Source organism: Tenebrio molitor, chromosome 5 (assembly GCF_963966145.1).
Source record: "Tenebrio molitor chromosome 5, icTenMoli1.1, whole genome shotgun sequence".
In the NCBI taxonomy this organism is placed as follows: domain Eukaryota; kingdom Metazoa; phylum Arthropoda; class Insecta; order Coleoptera; family Tenebrionidae; genus Tenebrio; species Tenebrio molitor.
In genome coordinates, this window is record NC_091050.1 from 25377668 (window position 1) to 25384432 (window position 6765).

Here is a 6765-nt window from a genome sequence, read left to right on the forward strand (position 1 = left end):
ATTAATTTGATTTGGTTTGTCAGATTTGAGATTTGTCATAAACAATTCAGGTACCTATGTTGCTTAGATACTGTCATCCTTACAAACAGCAACAATTAATTCCTGAGTAGGTACGTATTTTTGTGGTCAGCAGCGTCGAATGGGTGTGGATAGAGGTTAATTTATCCCCATTATTTTGGACCTAATGAAAAGGGGTTTTTTGGACTTTTTAGATCCTTTCAATGACCCAGAATTTTTTTGGCAGGTTATCTCGGGACCACCTGTATACTTGTGTGGTTATAATAAAATTTATATATGTTTACAGGGCGGACCAAAATAATACGGTGAAATCATCATCTTCTGGGAATAATAGGAAAAATATTTTTTTAAATCCATCCTCATTGGATTTTCAAATAAGAACGTTTTTAATTGACCAATCGGGTGTAAATAAAAAATTACCTTAAAAAATAATATTAGTAACTATCGAAACAAATTTGATTGTTGCAAAGTAATTGATGATATTATGTCATAATAAATTATTTCTGACAATTACAAAAGTCATTATAAATGCTTAATGTTTACTTCTTCAGAGTATTTTGATATGCTTGTTTTATATGGACAGTGTGATGAGAGTGCCACAGTTGCTGCTCAGGAGTATGTATTAAGTTTAGTGTCTTTTGTTACTCTCTTAAATAAACTGACGTTTGTGTGGTCAAAAGTTTTTATGTCAAATACTATAACCTGAAAACGTCCGTCATTGCACAAACTATGCGGATACCCAACAATGCATATGCATTATTTGATTTTTTTTTTTATAAATAAATAAATAAATAAATGATCCACGAAGGCGATGAAAATGTGTAACTGGTTTCGTTTCAATGTTTGTAAGGCCCATTATTACTCGTGAATAACCCTGTATAACTAATTATTGTTATCATTTTTGTCTTATTTCTGTATATCTGCACATTTTTAAAACCAATCTGTCCTACGCAGGATGTTGTTACAAGAATTTGGTTGAGCTAATTCTCACTTTAACATATGAATCCAATAAAAATTTCAATCATTACTGTGTCACTTATATGGTTACCAATTAAGATTTATTGTGCTGTCAAAAGAGCATTTGCTATTGAGATCTAAAAACGAAATAAACAGAATTTCAGCGAAAACTATTCTCATAAAACTTAATAATGCACACTTGACAGAGTAATTTAAAAACGAGTAGGCTTTTGAACGGTATAATTAGGTCTAACGATGACATGAATATTGCTACTTACACCACCCACACAAATAAAAGACTACGCTGTCGTTGTGTTTAATGAAAAGGGTGTAAGTGGAACAATTTGCATTCGTAATTTTCATATCTAGTAAGACAATTACTGACGTATCCTTCAATCTCTTAAAGTAACATTTTTAATTTCATAAGAGATATCTGTGCGGAACATGAATACAAAATCGAGCGATGGTCAAGGGGACAACTTTACTTGAATGACCCTTAAAGGTCTCTAGAGGTCTGGGACAGGATGCCTCGAGTATAGTCACGCCGACTCCTACATGAAATAATAATTATGTAAGTTTGCCGTCGAAGAAGAGCACTTCTCTTCCGCTTGTTCGAGATCATTAATGTTTGCTAAGTAGACACGAGTTCTAATCTGCCTTTATCTACACTCGGATAACTTGGAAATGAAAGGTAATGGGCTTAGGGATTAATATCTTACAATTAGACACTTTTTTTAACAATTTTAAAAAACTTGCCTACATACTTATTAATGAAAAAACATCATAATGATTATAGTTAATGTTGCTTCTCATTTCAAAAACCATCCTAGCAATGTATTGAGCCTAATCAATTTATAAAGGTATCGTTTAAGTTGATTTAATTTAAATTTGATGTAAAAAGATAACAAAAAGAACAAAGGAAACGTTTAAAATAGGTTAGAACTATTTTTGTTTAATAATAAATGGTATTTAGAAAACATGACATAATATAAATGTCAAAAAGTAAAAAAAATAGATAAGTTTCGCTAAAAAAATAAAATTCAAAATTTGTCGCATTGTTCTAATTTACCGGAAAATGACATTTTATTTAAGTTGATATCTGAACTTATTGAATAAAAATTCTTTAAATAATAACCCAGTTTTCTTTTATATTCATATTAATCCTATTTTTGATAAATACAAAATAACGAAACGTATATGTTATGAAATTCCACAAAATACGCTTAAGATTAGGTATTCCAAAAGAAATTAATTAGCCGAAATGTTGTTGACGGATGTGACCCACTTCTAATTGACAATCAATGACAATGTATACTTGCATGAGTCAATCTGTGAGACCACTTTTATTTTTCATTGCCACATTGTGTCCCAAATATTTCATTTTTATAATTCTCTGGTATTATCTGATCTCAATACCATTTTATTTATTTAAAGAGCATCATAAAAACAAAGGAAAAGATAGTTCCTATTTTCTTGTTTTATTTTTCCTTATTAACGAAAATAAGAAATTCGTTCCTCTCTGTTGTTATTATTAGTATTTTACATGCATGTACGAGGAGATTCTAATCTTCAATTCTGTTTTTCAATCTGCCGGTAAAATTGCCCAAGGATTTTAATTAGTTCGTTCTAAATAATTTACTCTACAATTGTAAAATGTTTTGATAATCGGAATAAGAAAATTTTGCCTTTGAGTGAAAAAGCAAATTAAAAACATTTTCCTCTGTGAGTATTTCACGCTTTGATTGCAAAATTTTTATTTGAAGATTTTGTTTTTTTTGTATTTGAACACTTTCATGAAAAATTATAAACAAGTGCTAATTCACTTTCTAACACAAAATTAGTAACCTGGACGTTTCAGTTTGTAGTTTAGTGCTTTTTTCATATGTTCTCTTCTTTCTATTTATTCTTCATATCTCCTAACAGTCTAATGCCCGTTTGCACCGTCGTACTAAGCAATGCTTAAGTATTGGATAACAATGTGATTCCATTGCTTAGTACGACTGTGCAAACGGGCATAAAAGGTTCTGTACGAAATTCACAGAAACATTAGATTCCTGGATGTGAATTATGTCTCCTAAAAATAATTAGGTACTCTACATTTTATCTGTGGTATGAATACCATTTTCAAATTTATACCTTTGAAAAAATACCATAATAAATTTCAAAATAACATCTCTTGGCGAGAGAAGTAAGTATCCGCAATCGTAATTTTTTTTACTATATGTACTTTAAACGAAGGTGTATTCAATTTTAAAATAGCAAGATTCATATTTTGGTGATACATACACTGTTAGGTATAAACCATAATAAAATTCATACCCATTTAATATTTTTTTAGTGCAAAATTTTGTTTTTTTTCCTCCTTACTCATTTTCTTAACCCTCCACCACCCGGCGGCACGGCAATTTTGAGTACATACACTATTACGGATATTACTATCAAGTAATAGTGCAGTGCTAATCAACATAATTACCGGCGTCTCACCTCCACATTTTGACTTTGTTGTGTTTTATTATGTTCTGTATCAATATTAAGGAACGTCCTCACGATATGACATGAGTATAATAATATACCTTTTTGAATTTCAACTACTAATGTGTTACCTAAATCCAGAATTTTTAAATTTTTAAAAAGAGATTGCGGTACTATTCCCGTCGCTGAAATTACAAGTGGTAAAATCGAAATTTTTTCTAAACACCAAAGATTTCTCATAGCAACTTATAGCAATTTATTATAAAATTTAACATAACAAATGTTCAATTTCAAGAAAATCAATATATTAAGAACTGTCGGTTCAAAGATATATACATACATATTACATGGATATAAATCAAAATTTGGTAATCTATCCATATCCATAAAGAAAATGGAAGAGTCTCTATAAAAAAATGGCAATAACGTCATTGTGTGAAAATGGAACAGGACTGAAAAATGGTAATAATTTGAAAATGTTTCCTTTAAAAAAACAAAGTTGATCTATCCTAGATGTTTTCGAAAAGCTCAGTGACAGAAAAAAATCCATGTTCGCTCACTGTATAATTAAAGCGGAACTATGCAAAATAGAGTGAATATAGCGAAAGGAATTATGGTTACTACAACTGTCTGTCTTTATCTTCATCTACCAAGAAAATGTTCTCTAATTTTAAGCGGGTTTCGATTTAATTATAAACAAAACTATGTTGGAAAAGATTCATTGTTCTTATATTGCTTGTGGCTGTAGCTGGAAAAGTAATAAAATCTTCAACGAGAAAGACAGCTTTAAAGCAGTCTCATAAAATAGATTTGTATTTTGAAAAGTCATAAGATGATATGGCCTAAAAGTTTTGTTGCATAAAACCCATTCAAACTGAAATTTTGGACTATTGCTTTGATGACCTTGAATTATTTTAGATAAGAATTCAAAACCACGTATTATCCTGCTGTTTAAATCTAACCTAACTTTTTGCGTTCTTTCTATTTTTACTCTGCAGACTGACGAGTTGTGCGTTCACAATCGACGCTTCAACGCCTGTTTTGAGGATAAATTTAAATAAACACCAGATATAATTAGTAGTGCAAATACCTGCATCCTCTCCATACGTTAAATATTTTTGTCTGATATAAAAATAAATTTTACGACTCAAACGTTTGTAAAAATAAAAGTATTTTTAAATCAAGAATGAGACATAAAGCAACCAATAAAATTGAAACCGTCATTAATTGTTTTTCTTAATTATATGTATATTATATAGCCTTCGTAAAGAACTAACCTATGCCTAGGAACGTAACTGTCACTAAAAAGGTACCTTAACAGTACTGTATACTAAAATCATAGAAGAGACTAATAAATCTCAAGCTTAATTACTCAGAACAAAATAAATAATAGAACTGCAACTTCGTTTACCAGTGATTAATTTCGGCATACCTGCTTATAATTAGCAACGTTGTGTTGGCTTTATTGAGGTTATTCAGTGTGCCTATCAAAAGTCGAGCTTGTTTATTTCGAGGTATTCTTTCCGCATTCCTATATGAGACATTTGTGCGGAATCCGCATGAAACCGAAGTTTTTCATTTCATTACTTTGATGTGTTATTCAATTCGACATAAATAAAAGCATCCGTTCAGCGTAAACCAAACAGTAAGTGGAAATATTGAGCTGCCTAAGCAGAAAACTGCGAATTCAATTAGGGTAATCTTAAAAGTGCAATCAGGATTTCTTGCAAGAGCAACACGAAATAAAATAGTGTTTCCTGAAAAATCTGCGACGTGGCAGCAATAAATTAAATAATGAATTCCTGTTATCCTGGCCGTGTTGGGCCCGGGTTCGTCTGAATAATTTAGTGTGCACAGCTCACTAATAAGGCATATCATAGTGAGAATAAGTGGAGCCGTGAGGGCGCCGCGACGCGGGGGACGTCAGCGCCGTGCACCCTTAATACCCGACGCCACGGAGCACCAATTTCCGTAAATTACACATAGCTTTGTTTTCAGTTCTCTGCACAAATCTTCTCAGAAAGCAATTTCGAGGCCGGAACGGGAATAGTTACGTTTTTCGTAGGCGATAAAGATTCATTACCGCGTGTTCCAACGAACACACACCAAAAATTCACTCCGCCATTCTTTTACCTTAGGATAAATGTGTTTCTTGCCCGAGAAATACGGCTGTTAAATCCGCTGATGGAAAAGTCGATTCGGCTTATACTTCAAACCTATCCACTCGAAAACTATTGGGTTTATTACCCCTCACTTCCAACCCAACAGCATACAAATCGCATTGATTCATTACGCTCCGCCGTAATCGGTTGGTAAACTTCTTAAACAAAAGATTTTTATTACAAAAAAGGACGACGCCCATAGAGCGATCCATCAGCGAGCGAAATAAAATTAAGCGCTTGACACACAGATGTACGGGCATAAGTTTCACATGACAAAGGGGCAGTAAATTATTTTTATTGTAACATGTAATTAACAACCGTTAATGTCTATTACTTTGTAAGATGGCTGGAAGCGGATTGCCAACACAGGATATGATCAGAAAATATCTTCCGCTGAACTAAAAATTAATCTCAAAAGGTACGAGTATCTACTGCAAACGACAAAAGTTGAGGTAAAGCTTTTCACAAAAATTGGAACGTTTTCACAGTTTTGACCTATTCGCTTTGAAAAAAATTGACATAAATACACTCAAATATTCGTGTCATTTATGCCCACGTGTTACGAGAACATTTGGCCCTTTGTTTAAATTCTGTTCCTAAACGTGTTTTTTTTTCTTAGGAAATGATTTAGAGGGGTAATGATATAATGATCATGATCCCTTAACGCAAAGTTAGGGAATAGATAGAATGAATATAGTGTTTTACTACTGCACTACACTACTTGTGAGATATGCGATATGCGATGCTGTGGGGACCAACAGCTGAATGTTGCCAACGTCAGGTACAAAATCCATTTTTCCACCACCATTACAAAAGTACCTAGTTGTTCTTTAATCAGAATTATGCGTCCAAAGTAGGCGTGATTGTGTAAAGAGCGTGAAATATCAAATTTTATCACTGTTTTCGACCACCCATTTTCTACAAATAACGTAGACGGGGATTTATGACCGCGGCCCTTGCAGCCTCTTTAGGGGCGAGACCAAAAATTACACGAACGTTCACATTGTAAAATAACTTCACTTCTACTTGAGCTGAGAATCAATAAAGACGCGCCCTGTAGTTGTCAGAATAGATCTATTCATTTAATGCATTTATATCATATCATAATGACGTACTTTATCGCACTCGTGTGGTAAAGCGATACACTATTTTTGCG